Below are 14795 nucleotides of genomic sequence, written 5' to 3' on the forward strand. Positions count from 1 at the left end.
TATGGGATTATTGTCTTTACATATAGGGTACAAGCATAAGTAATCACTCAAAAAAAAGAGAGGAAATATGTTTTGCATCCTGAGTGGCATCGTGAAAATACTTGTGACCTCCCTTAAATAGAATTTTTTTTACCGTAGTTACATTATTCTAAGCCCATTATATTAGCTTTAAACAATCTTGAACCTTACTGGGGGAAATAAATTCAGAAATATAAGGTGGAGCAAGCAGAAGTATAGGTGCTGCGCTAAAGACTTGATTCTATCCTTCAAGTGGCTTGCAATTACTTAAGGAAGATAAGGCACATGAAACAATTACAAAACAAGACAGTGTGCTAATTTTTTACTGCTGTGTAACAAATTATCACAGATTTAGTCGCTTAAAACAACACTCATTTATTAACTTAATTTCTGTAGGTTAAAAGTTCAAGCAGGCTCAACTGGCTTTTCTGCTTATGGCATCAACAGGCCAAAATCAAGGTGTTGGCCCGACTGGACTCACATGGAGGCTCTGGGGAGAATATACTTTAAATAAAAGTTGTTGAATAATTCACGTTTGCAGTTTTGAGATTGAGGTTCTACTTTTTTGGCTGGCTGTCAGTGGGGGTGGGGGCCTACTTTCATTTTCTAGAGGCCACCTGTATTTCTTGGCACAGGACTCTCCCCACTTCAAGCCAGCAAGGGTGTTTTGAGTCTTATTCATATTTCATATCTCTCTGGCTTCTATCACAAGACAGAGGAAACTCTCTATGTGGTATATTGTTTCCTATCTTTTTACTTTCAACCTATTTTTGCCTTTAGATATAAAGCGTGTCTTATAGACAGCATGTGTTTGGATCATGATTTTTTGCCGATTGCTAATTTTGGAGTGTTTAATCCATTTATATTTAATAAAATTATTGATAAAGAAGGATTAACATCTGCTGTTTTTCTATTTGTTTCTCTATGCCTTATATCCTTTCTGTTTCTCTAGTCCTCCATTATTGCCTTCTTCTGCATTAAATAGATATTTTATAGGGTATTATTTCCATTCCCTATTGAATATATTTTAAAAATATAGTTAAATATAGTCATTTAACTATATTTTTTAGTTATGGTGCTAGTGTATTTTCCCAGTTTACAATTAACATTATAATAAACATTGTAGTTTCTATGAATACCAACTTTAAATAGTATAGAAAATCTTTGCCCAAATAAAGCTCCATTTCTTCCTCTTCTTTTTCTGGTATTATTTTCATTAAAATGATACACACACACACACACACACACACACACACACACACACACACACATAGTATTTTGATCAGCACAGACACATATTTATTATTTTATGTAGTTGTTTTCTAAATAATTTAGACTGTTGGAGCTAAAAACAGTAAATAGATTAATGTTGCCTTTTATTTTTACCTACGTAGTTACCTTGATTGGTGTCCTTTATTATATTGTGAAGATTTATGTTACTGTCTTATGTCCTTTCATTTAAGTCTGAAGAGCTTCCTTTAGTATTTTTTTCAGGGTAAGTCTGCTAATGATTTGTTGTCTCAGTTTTTGATCATCTGGAAATGTCTTAATGTTTCCTTCATTTGTGAAGCACAGTTTTGCGGGATATAGAAATCTTGCAGAATTCTTGTTTGAGATTCTTTTTCTTTCAACATTTTGCACATATCATTCCACTGCCTTCTAGTTTCCATGATTTCTAATGAGAAGGTGACTGATAATTTTCTTTGTTTTCTTTCTTATTTATTTTATTTTAGCGTTATCAAGGTATCATTTATATGCTAAAATTATACACATATGATACATACATCTTCATGAGTTTGGACATCAGTCTGGTTGACTGATGATCAAATTGAGGATCTCTTGTCCATGACAAGTGATTTTCTTTTGCTGCTTTCAATATTCTTTCTTTTTCTTTTCTTTTAGTAGTTTGAGGCATGAATCTCTCTGTATCCTACTTGAAGTTTGCTAAGCATCTCAGATGTGGGTATTAATTTTTTAAAATGAAATTTGTGTAAATCTAGACCATTATTTTAAAAATATTTGTTCTGCCCCTTTCCTCTCTCCTGCATATGTTGGTATGCTTGATTGTGTCCTACAAGTTTTGGAGGCCCCGTCCAGTTTTCTTCATTCTTTTTTATTTCTTTCCCTCAGACTGGATAATCCCAATTGTTCTATCTTCAAGTTTACTGATACATTCTCCTGACAACTTAATTCTGATCTTAAGCACCAATAGTGCATTTTTTATCTCATATTGTACATTTCAACTACAGAATTTCTATTTGGTTTGATTTAATAATTTTTATCTTTATATCGATATTTTCTGAGATGATAAATCATCTTATAATCCCTTTAATTTATTTGACGTGATACAATTTATATACATACATAGATATGTATTATTTGTATCTAGTGATTTGAACATCTGGGCTTCCTTAGGAATAGTTTCTATTGACTGCTTTTTTTTCCCTGTGTATGGGCCACATTGTCCTGCTTCATTTCAAGCCTTTTAATTTTTGGTTGAAAATTGGACCATTAAAATAATTAAATGTGGCAATTCTAGAAATAAGATCTTACTCGACCTGGTGGGTTTTTTATTATTATTGTTGTTGCTTTTGTTGTTTTGTTGTTGCTACTATTTGATTTTTTACTTACTTTCTTGGAGTTATTCTGTAAAGTCTGTATTCTCTCTCATGTGTACACACTAAGGACTAAGGTCTCTGATCAATTCATTTAATGGTAAGCTAGTGATTGGAAAGGGACGTTAAATGTCTTGAATCAATAAGTCCCTTTTTTTGCCAAGGAGCTCTGCATGCATGTTTAGGCATGTTTTCAATGATTGGTAGGCAACTCACAATTCTACCTTAGCTTTTAATTTCTGCTTGTACAAGTATGTAGTCAGCCAGTGGTAGGAGATTTGGGCCTTTTCAGGACTTTCTTGGGAGTTTGCATGACCCTATGCAGGCAAGTTGCCTTCTAGATAATCAGGAAAGCAACTTTTGAAGTTTTGTTTGTGTTTTTACTTATTTTTGTTTTTGTTGTTGTTGTTTTTCTTTCCCTTCCCTACTCTATTGGAGTTTACAAAACCCACTATGGGATATCTCATTCCTCAGATCTTCCTTTTAAATTGTGTAGACAGCCTCTTATTTATCCCAACTGGTGTCACCAACACAGGCAGCTGTGACATTAAACAACAAGCTCTAATTGCTTTCAACAAAATGCCCTGGGGAATGGGATTTTCACACTGAAATAACTCTGAGTCATATTAAATAACAACAAGTGCTGTAAATTATTCTTTTCCAGGGAGCATCAAGACAAGTTAAATAAGAAAAATTCTCTTTAGATAGGTCTTTTTAAAGAAGATCCAAAACTATTCTTCCCCTTTGAGTGGCTACTATAATTCTGACCTTCATAGCTATTAAGTTTGCATAGTTAATCATTTCTAAGGTTACTGTGGTGATGGGAGAAAGGGATGAGAATAGTACAAGTTAAAATTCCACAAAGATCACTAAGGTTTGGCTGAGGTGTTTTCTTTGGGTTTGTTTTTTAAATAACTATGTATAAGAAAAAGAAATATGAGCATTCCTATTGTGGCAATCTTTTATTTTCAACATTATAAAATATTTGATTTTGACAGCTTTTGCTAGTGTTCATACTGGTGTAATGGAACAGGTGATTTTCAGAGCTGCTACTACATAATTTGACCATTTGTCCCATGTAGTTTGAGTTATCATTCCTAGTCGATGTATTGACTCTCTTAGAATGACAAAGTGTCTCTCTTTGTCTCTAGTAACACTCCATGTCTTGAGATATATTTTAATTGACATTAATATAGTCACTCCAGTTTTCTTATGCTCACTATTGCATGATGCATCTTTCCCATCTTTTTAACTTTCAACATACTTGAGTCTTTGTGCTTAAAGTAAGTCTCTTGTAGGGTAAAATGTAATTGCTTGCTGTTTTTAATCATGCCTAAAATTATCTGATTTTGGTTGTTGTATTTAGTTTTGACATCCTGCTATTTGCTTCCAATTAACTCTATCTTCCTTTGCCTCTGACCCTCTTATTCTACTTTTGTTAGTATTAATTACCTAGTTATAATATTCTATTTAAATTTTTCCGTTGGCTCTCCAGCAGTATCTTTTTGTTTTGTTACTTAATGGTTGTTCAAAGATTTTAACATAAATATTTTACTTGGCACAATCTATACAGTTTCAATATTAAATGACTTCCAAAAATTTAAAGAACATACAAGAATCTTGGACAAGTATATTTCCACTGAGTTCCAATTATTATTACTATTGTCACTAAGAATGTATTATACGTATTAAATGTTATAAGTTATAAATCTTTCAATACAATTAAAATTTTTGTTTTAAATAGTCAAATACTTTTAATGAACTTTAAGAAAAAAGAAAAATGTGTGTGTATAGTATTGTATATTAATACAGATGTTTGTCATGTTCAACGATGCTCATTCATGTAGACTTGAGTTGACATCTAGTGACATGCCATTATCCTTCAGCCTAGGCCTGGTTACCACTTATGATGTTCAAGGCCCTAGGACTCTAGAATCAGCAGGAGGCGATGACAGCCAAGCTTGTGTACTTCCCTTCAGGGAAGCAAGTTTGCTCCAGTCCTGGGCAGGTCCAGAGATGCCATATGAGAGCCAGGGCCTAGAGTTGGAAGCCTTAGGAATCTATCCAGTGCTCCATTCTGCTGCTGACCTGGCACCCAAGACACAAGACAAAGTGCTTCCCACTTTTCCCTCCCATTTTCCACAAGCAGAGGTGTCTCTCCCCGTGGCCCCAACCACCGCAGGCCCATAGCAAGTACTGTCTGCGTACCACTGATGCTCACTCAAGGCCCCAGGGCTACTCAATCAGCTAGAGGTGTATGCTGCCAGGCCTGGTACTCTTCCTTCAGGGTAGTGGGCTGCTGTCTGGCCCAGAGCAGGTCTGAAAATGCCATCCAAGAGCCAAAGCCTGGAAAGCAACCTACTCGGTGCTCTATCTCACTGTGGCTGAGCCGGTAGCTATGCTGATTTTGCGTTCTTATGAAGGTGCTTTTTTGTATGCATAGTTGTTCAATTTGCTGTTCCTGTAGGGAGGGCAATTAGTGGAGTCTTCTGTTTGGACATCTTGCTCTGCCTTCTCTTAAGTTTGGATGTAGTTAGAGTTAGTTACTTCTATTGAGTTTTCTATCCTTGAAAGCGGATTACACTTTGCTGTATCTTTGAATATCCAGTAAGTTTTGGAAACTAAATAGTTTAGTTTAGATAATATGTTTTAGATACTCTGGGTTCTGCTTTGTTCTTCTGGAGATTTTTATTGTTCTTGTTCTTATATGCAGTTACCTTGTTTGGACCCAAACATCATACTCTGTCCATCCTACAGAGTGCAGCAGTTGATATCTCTGCTCCTTCCTTACATCTTTCAACTGCTACTTTTTTTTTTTAAACTAGCTCCCTGGGTTTTCCCCAGCAAATGTAGTTTGTGCTTAGCCAAAATTTTGGACTGGATTGTGGTTTCTTTGCTTCTGTGGATTTTCTTTCAAATCTTCATCTGATTGGCTAGCTTTAGACTCTATCAACTAATACTTAAGCCAGTAAGTTTTCACTTTTTTACTTTCCAAGATGGCCACTGTTGGGGAATTAATGCAGTTGAAAAAGGAGCAACCTCAAAAAATTCATCCAGTGCAGTTCTGTCTCCTGGTGAAAAATTCCTTTCTAGTCTTTCTAATATTTTGTTTGTTTGTTTGTTTTTGAGGTGGTTTGTTTGCTTTTGCTCTGTCACCAGGTCTCTCCCTATATACATGTAGTTTCGTGGACAAGGGTAGAGTTACACTCAGATTTGGGGTCTCATTTTTTCTTATGTTTCTTGCTTCCAAGATTTTTCCCATAAATTTCTGGCTGCTCTTCCAATTCTAAATTCTGTTCCATTCTACCTCAATCTGGTAAAGTTACTGTTTTATCTGCACTATGGCTGTGTGGTTTTGGAGCTCCCTCCGATAAGAGAACTTCAAACTTGCAGTTCTTGTCCTTTGCAGATACGATTTTTTTTTTCTTAAGAGAAAACTCTCCTCTTAACTTTGTTCTGCTTTTGTTTGCTCTCCAGTACCTTTTAAATGTTGCTTCTTACTGTTCGTCCAGATTTTATCACCACTGTCTGCACACTACCTCTTCAACCCATTTTCACTATGAAAATTATTTCTAAGAAATAATTCTCCAGAAAAAAGTGTGTGTATAAACAACCTCATTGTAGCATTTTATATTAGTAAAATTTTAATAGTAAAGTAACTTAGGACAAATCATATCAGTGCAATATTGTGCATAAATAAGATGATTATGAAGGCTGTCCATTAACATAAAATGTGTACTTTATAATATTAGGTGATTAGAGAAGAATACAAAATTATATCTTCATGCACACATATTGACAATAGTTCGTAGGAGATGTGGAAAACTGGTAATTATTTATTTTATGAATGTAAAATTATAAAAAGCTTATTTGTATTCATTCATTCCTTCAAAAATTATGGTGAGTGCTACTAAATATCACTGTACATATATAGTTAAAACAAAAAATTACCACTCTTAAGGAACTTAAAATCTACCAGAAATGCTTATACAAATTAAGAGATTTTTTATAATGAACAAAATGTGCAAATATATAAACTATAAATTACACAATGGGAGTAGAAAAAGATCTTAAGTCTCCATTTTTTTTCTATTTAAAGTAATTAGATTTCTCATTCAAAAGTAATCCATGCTCGTTTTAGAAAAGAAAATGAAGATATATATTCACAGAGCAGGTGTAATCTTAGCTGATTTTTGAAGGAAGATAAGACTTTATCAAGTTGGTTCTGAGTTAGAGAACAGAGAGACAATTATTGGTCTTATTTATGGATTATGTTAAATTTTTTATAACTGAGCAATACAACGTTTAAGTCATTTCACAATAATATGCAGATTATATGCTACAACCCTAGCATATGGCAAAATAGACCTCACATTCATGGCTTGTGCCTTCTGGTTGTTTACAAACTGATAGTACTCATTTGAGTTAAAGTTATGTGAGGGATAGCTTACAGAAAATATAGTATTTGGAAGCCAAAATATACATACATAGATGTATACACACACACACACACATACACACACGGTCTATTAAATTTATCAGAAATAACGCCGCATACCTACAACTATCTGATCTTTGACAAACCTGACAAAAACAAGCAATGGGGAAAGGATTCCCTATTTAATAAATGGTGCTGGGAAAACTGGCTAGCCATATGTAGAAAGCTGAAACTGGATCCCTTCCTTACACCTTATACAAAAATCAATTCAAGATGGATTAAAGATTTAAACGTTAGACCTAAAACCATAAAAACCCAAGAAGAAAACCTAGGCATTACCATTCAGGACATAGGCATAGGCAAGGACTTCATGTCCAAAACACCAAAAGCAATGGCAACAAAAGACAAAATTGACAAATGGGATCTAATTAAACTAACGAGCTTCTGCACAGCAAAAGAAACTACCATCAGAGTGAACAGGCAACCTACAAAATGGGAGAAAATTTTCACAACCTACTCATCTGACAAAGGGCTAATATCCAGAATCTACAATGAACTCAAACAAATTTACAAGAAAAAAACAAACAACCCCATCAAAAAGTGGGCGAAGGACATGAACAGACACTTCTCAAAAGAAGACATTTATGCAGCCAAAAAACACATGAAAAAATGCTCATCATCACTGGCCATTAGAGAAATGCAAATCAAAACCACAATGAGATACCATCTCACACCAGTTAGAATGGCAATCATTAAAAAGTCAGGAAACAACAGGTGCTGGAGAGGATGTGGAGAAATAGGAACACTTTTACACTGTTGGTGGGACTGTAAACTAGTTCAACCATTGTGGAAGTCAGTGTGGCGATTCCTCGGGAATCTAGAACTAGAAATACCATTTGACCCAGCCATCCCATTACTGGGTATATACCCAAAGGACTATAAATCATGCTGCTATAAAGACACATGCACACGTATGTTTATTGCAGCATTATTCACAATAGCAAAGACTTGGAACCAACCCAAATGTCCAACAATGATAGACTGGATTAAGAAAATGTGGCACATATACACCATGGAATACTATGCAGCCATAAAAAATGATGAGTTCATGTCCTTTGTAGGGACATGGATGAAATTGGAAATCATCATTCTCAGTAAACTATCGCAAGAACAAAAAACCAAACACCGCATATTCTCACTCATAGGTGGGAATTGAACAATGAGATCACATGGACACAGGAAGGGGAATATCACACTCTGGGGACTGTGGTGGGGTGGGGGGAGGGGGGAGGGATAGCATTGGGAGATATACCTAATGCTAGATGACGAGTTAGTGGGTGCAGCGCACCAGCATGGCACATGTATACATATGTAACTAACCTGCACAATGTGCACATGTACCCTAAAACTTAAAGTATAATAAAAAAAAAAGAAAAAGAAAAAAAAAATTTATCATTTTATTTGACCTAAACCTTCAACTATGGCTTCAATAAAGAAGACATACCTAAAAATAAGCTGATTCTGAAAGTATGAACTTAGAAGCAAAGTAGTATTCTACAGCTTGTATTGTACCTGATAGCATACATCTTTTGTTATTTCACTCCTTTTTCCATGTTAAGCTTCTTGAGGGAGTGGACCATATTGGATTGATATCCTTACTCTCTACATAGTATTTGCATAATGACTTACATATAAAGTCCACTAAATAAATATTTCATAAATAATTTTTTACTAAAAATAGAAAATATGCTTCCAGAGACATATACACCAGAAAGGATCATCCTTATTGTTGAATTTGCTTGAATAATGCAATAAAAATATGTGAAACCACTTTAACCTCTATCACTGTCTTATTTGCTACTTTCTTCTCCCCTCTCTACCTCTGTTCTCATTTTAAGCTATAGTCAAATGGCTTCTCTTGTGGACTGTACATATGCAGTAAGAATAAAGATAATTTAATGTGGCTAAAACTGAAAGGAGAAATAAGAACATATGTGAAATAAATCCAAAGTTAAAATAGTTTTAAACCAATGAAGTGTATTTCTCAAGGCTATTTAAATGGAAGATCCATTCCTAACTGTTTATGCGTTCATAAAGATACAATTGTTCTGATGAAAGATTTTTTAAAAATTATTCTTAGCTTAGAGCACAGGCCTAACCATTTGGATCCAAGACCCAAAAATAAAACCTAAACATTTTAGTGTTTCTCACAAATGATTTGATGTTTGAGTTAAAGCTCAACCTTGGTAGATGAGTATAGTAGAATTCCGTCTCACTACAAGTGATCCACAACTCTCCATTAACAAATATTTACTATGTCTTAATATGTACTAGGTTTGGCGGTAGGTGCTGTGGTTGAAAAGGTGAAATAAACAGACATAGTCCCTATCCTCCTGGAGCTTACAGTATAGCAATCTTAACTAGTCTAATCATTATCTTTGGTTATAATAATCAATAAAATACTCACATTACCTACAAAAGTTAGCATAGAACAAGAAATAAATAACAGTTACTGGAAAAACCTAAAGATTTTCAACTGAAAGTCATATTTAGACTGGTTCTTTTGCTAATTGTGATAGTAATAATAGCTGATATTTAATGATTGCGTACCACTTGCTACATAGTGCTCTAAATCTCTGATAAGCATTGATTTATTTAATCATCACAATAAATGTTGGTAGCCTGCCTGTAATTATCTTCATTTTGCAAATGAGGAAACTGAGTCTTATGACATTAGTAAGCTGTCCGAGTAATCTAGTTAGAAAGCAACAGACCCACTGCAAGGCAAGTACTCCAGCTCCAGTGTCAGTGCTTTCCAACACACTGAAGCTCACTATGTGTCTAGGACACCCACAGATCCACACAGAGCATAACTTGAAGTTCATTTTCCAAATGGATAAAGGGATATCTAAAAATGCTTTAATTTTAGAAGAAACAAATTTAAAGGCCTGTGTGTGTGTGTGTGTGAAAGACTGGAAGAAACTATTGTAACTTCAATAAATTTACTACTTTGTTATTTAGTTTTATATGAATTTATTACAAATAATATAAATGGTGGAGGGGCTAGAAATTCATGACTCTTGTTTTAACAGTACAAAACAAAACTGTCACAACATAGCAACTTTGTGACAGCTATTGTACAGAGTGGATAATGATCATGGAGTTTATTATTGCAGGTAATGATACTATCATAAACCCTTTCGATGCATATAAACTTTTTGTAAGAGACATACTTGGTAAGATATGATGTAGTCATTCTAGACTGCTTTCCTGCTGTGTCCTCACATAGTGAGGAGAGAATGATCTCTCTGTCTTTCTCTCTCTCATTCTTCTGATATGGTCACTAATCTCATCATGAGGGCCCCACCCTCATGACCTCATCTGATTCTAATTTCTTCTCAAAGGCCTCATCTCCAAATATCACATTGGAAGTTAGGACTTCAACATATGAATTCTGGGCAGGGGAGGAACATAATTCAGTCCATAACAAGTCTTTATTCCATAATTTTTACATAAATCAGCACTCTTGCAAAAAGTAAATTTCTCTTTCTTAGTTACTCAACCTGTAGTTGGGCTTATTTAAAATATCTTCACTTAAAACATTCCGAGATTGACATATATGTATTATCTAGTCAACTCGGTTTTAAAAAAGTACAAATAAACAAAAATAAATTATCTCGACCTTCACTATAGGCTAGGGAAATTTTATTCTAGCAAGAGGATAGTAACTGTTCAAATATACCATGCAAACATTTCTAAACACCACCAGGTTTCCCAAAGTCACTGTGAAAAATATATTTGTCAAACTTCCAAAACAAAATCTTTCATAGTAGAGCTGAAAATTGACTTATTTAGTAACTCATTTAACAGAGGTGCATATTCTTTATAATTACATTAACATATGTTATTAACAAGTTTATTGAGTATGGGTGTTCTAATATCTCATGAGGCGCTTGACAATCCCATCTGCTGATGGGTGCCAGATAAAGAAACTAAAAGAGACACTGGTGCCTTTGGACTCACTGTAAACATAACATTACCCACAAATCATGCAGCCTCATGCTATCTGCCTATTATCTCTGTCTCTAAAAATACATCATACTAGAGAATATACTTTATGCATTACATTGTTGCATAAAATTCCTACTTGGAAAAGAGAAATCCATATCACCAAACTAATTTTCCATAACTAATGTGCGTATTACCCCATGCAATTTTAGAATATTCTCCTTCTTGAAAAGATTAAAATCATATCTCATGAGTGATTGCATAGCCCCTTTTTACCTTGAGGTGCAAGAAAATGAATAGGAGCAATTTTCCTTTCAATAGGCAATTGTAGATAAGTAAGCAATACACAGATTTACTTTAAAAAATCACCCAAAATTAGCCCATGTGGCTGAGGCAGTATCTTTACACATATACATAAAATAAATCTGATTAAGAATGCCTGTTATTTTTATTATGATATTTGCTCCTTGATTGTAATCTTAGACATCTCAAATTTTAAAATGAAATAGAAACTTCGAAAGTTAAAATAAAGCTTTTGTCAAAAATAGTAAACTCCCTCAACCCTACCGATCCAAGATCCAAATTTGTTTTTAAAAGTTTTCTGATTCTCTCCTAATGTATGACATAATTTTTTTCAGAGAGTTGCATTTGTTCGAAAGACTCTCTGCTCTGATTGACTCTTATACATTATAAAAATAAATATTTTTCAATTAAATAAGAGTGAATCTCATGAGCCTTAAAAAGTTGAAATCATGTGTCTGAGCCTAACCTATAATGTCCCTTGGCCCATTTTATTATCTATAATACTGTGATTACTCTTAGGTGTAGTAAAGGTACAATCAGCCAGAGAAAGAATACAAAATAGTCTAACTTTTAATTTTTCCCAACCCCAAATCTTTGATAACAAATAGAACCTCTACCTTTTTTTTGACATACCCAGAAATAAGTTTATCTTGTCAATATGTTATTTGGGAGGGCATTGCTTCTTTGGTTCAGTACTCAAGAGAAGCGTTGCATCTGTTTTCTAGTAATAAGCAACCCACACAGCAGGAAGAAGGCAGTTCATGTACTTTTGAATTTGATTATATACTGAAAAAATATTCATCGATCTGGATTGATGGTACATTTGTGTGTATATTATCTTTGCCTGCGTACTCAAATGGGGAATCTGTCTTTAATCTGACAGTATAGCTCATGAACATCCAAATTGAGCAAGTTTCAGATGCAAGCTAATCAAGTTCTCTCTGACAACCTCAGCAATCTTTCCGTTTTTGGTGGGATGACATATTCATCTTCCTCAATCACGCTATGACTAATGTATGAGAACGTTAACATCTTTCATTCTTTATATCTTTGTAGAGATAATTTGGAGAAGAGAGTAGATACTGTGTGCCACATTAGGGCTTGTTTTGCTCATTCTTTAGACAATTAAAAGGAGACAAGTGAATATAAAATATGACAATGTTAATATTTATTTTCAGCAATAACGTTTTCACTTGAAAGCCTCCCTTTTGAGTGGGAGTTTCTTGCCAACTCATTTGTCTATCATATTTCTATTGAAATGAATGTTCGTCATTTACCGTGTGTTATGTGCTGTGCTGAGATCTTTGGGGCATCTTTTCCAACAAGGCAGTCTCGAACTGGTTAAGCATCTCTTCTTTGAAACAGTCAAATAGAAAACTATCCTAACTCAGATATACAAAAGGTAATTTGTGCTGCTATATCAGAATACCTGAGATTGGGTAATTTATAACAAACAGAAATTTATTGATGCACAGTTCTAGAGGCTGGAAAGTCTGAGATTGAGAGACTGGCACCTAATAAAGGGATGCTTGCTGTGCCATGCCATGAAGAAAGGGTAAAGAGAGGGTACGAGAGACCGAGGTGGGGACAAACTCATCCTTTCATAAAAAACCACTCTCATAATAATGAACCTACATTCACAATAATGTCATAATTTCATTTTTGAGGTTGGTGCCCCATGACCTAAACACCTCTATTAAGCCCTCCCTCCATATACTGGGGGCCAAATTTCCAATACATGAATTTTAGGGAACACACTCACACCATAGCAGTAATATAAGAACCTATGGTAGACTGGGGATTCCTTTTAAGAGATGCTCAAATCAATATGTTGAAAGATAAAAATGTTTTGGAATGTTTTAAGGGCATTTATTTTGCTAATTGTTAAAGTAATAGAAGCTACATTAAGATCATATTCATGGTAGTATTTAAAATGTGTTAATTTATTTCTCTTTTCTACTTTTCTTATAAATTATTTTCTTTTACTATTATGTCCCAATTCCATAATGTGTAATTTGGCATGGCTTGTTTCCTGTTACATAATACTTTTGATATTTATCCTTTTTCCCCTCTGCTTTATTGCAGTATACTTGGCAAATATAAATTGTCTGTATTTGAGGTGCACGATGTGATGTTTTGATATACATATACACTATGAAATGATGACCACCATCAAGCTAATTAGCACATCCATCGCTTCTTCTACTTACTCTTTTTTGTGTATGTGTGTGCATGTGCATAGTTAGAACACTTAAGGGTTTCCTTTTTTTTTAACTTTCTCCCTATCTTTTGACTTTATGGTAATAACCATGCTAACAGGTCTGAGGTGATATGAAGGTTTTGATTTGCAATTTCTTGATGATTAGAATTAGTGCCGTTGAATGCTTTTTTATGTACCTCTTGGCCATTTGCATGTCTTATTTGAAAAAAAAAATGTCTATTCAGGGCTTTTGGCCATTTTTAAATGTTTTTTTTTTGGTATTGACTTGTATATATTTTCCCTTAATTTTGGATATTAGGCCTCTATCAGATAGATGGTGTGCAAATATTTTCTTTCATTCCATAGGTTTCCTTTTCTGTTCATTGATTGTTTCCTTCACTGTGCATATTTTTTGAAATTTCCCGTATTCTCATTTTTTAAAAATTTTACTTTTGTTACCTGTGCTTTTGGTATCATATCCAAAAAATAATTGTAAAGTCCAATATCAAGGACATGTTCCCTGTGTATGCTTTTAATATTTTTAAGGTTTCAGGTCTTAGATTTAAGTATTTTTTAAACTATTTCACTTGATTTTTGTGAAATGTCTAAGATAAAGGTCTAATTTCATTCTTTTACATGTGGATATTCAGTAACATCTTTTGAAGAGACTATTCTTTCTACATTGCATATTTTTGGTACCATTTTTGGAGATTAATTGATTATGTCTAACTAATCTCTTAAGACAGTTAATGGTGCAAAAAATACAAGAGAAAATGGTGCAAAAAAAATACAAGAGAGACTCGCAGGATCCAGTGGAAGAATATACTAGTCAAGTTCATTGAAGTTGCAAGGAAGAGGAAAAATAGGTTAACTTTGCTTTTGGAGATTTATTATAAAAATATGCAAGAATGATAATGTGTTAAAGGTCACTCTATCAACCATCTAGTCGGAGATGTGCAGCACAATTTATGAAAACTGGAAAATTTGCTAAGTGTTTCTTTTTCTGGAAGCCAGAGCTTAAATAACCTATTTTCTCTTTGTAACTCTAACACAATCGCCTAAATGAAGAATGCAACTGACTTGATTGATTGCTATCCTATATGGAATAACTCATATACAGCTAGCCTTCTTCAAAACAAGGCCATATACTGTTGTCTTCAAACAAGCACTGGGGGTTCTAGTATATTCCTAAGTTTAGGGAAGCGGGAATCAT

Source organism: Gorilla gorilla, chromosome X (genome assembly GCF_029281585.2).
Source record: "Gorilla gorilla gorilla isolate KB3781 chromosome X, NHGRI_mGorGor1-v2.1_pri, whole genome shotgun sequence".
Lineage (NCBI taxonomy): Eukaryota > Metazoa > Chordata > Mammalia > Primates > Hominidae > Gorilla > Gorilla gorilla.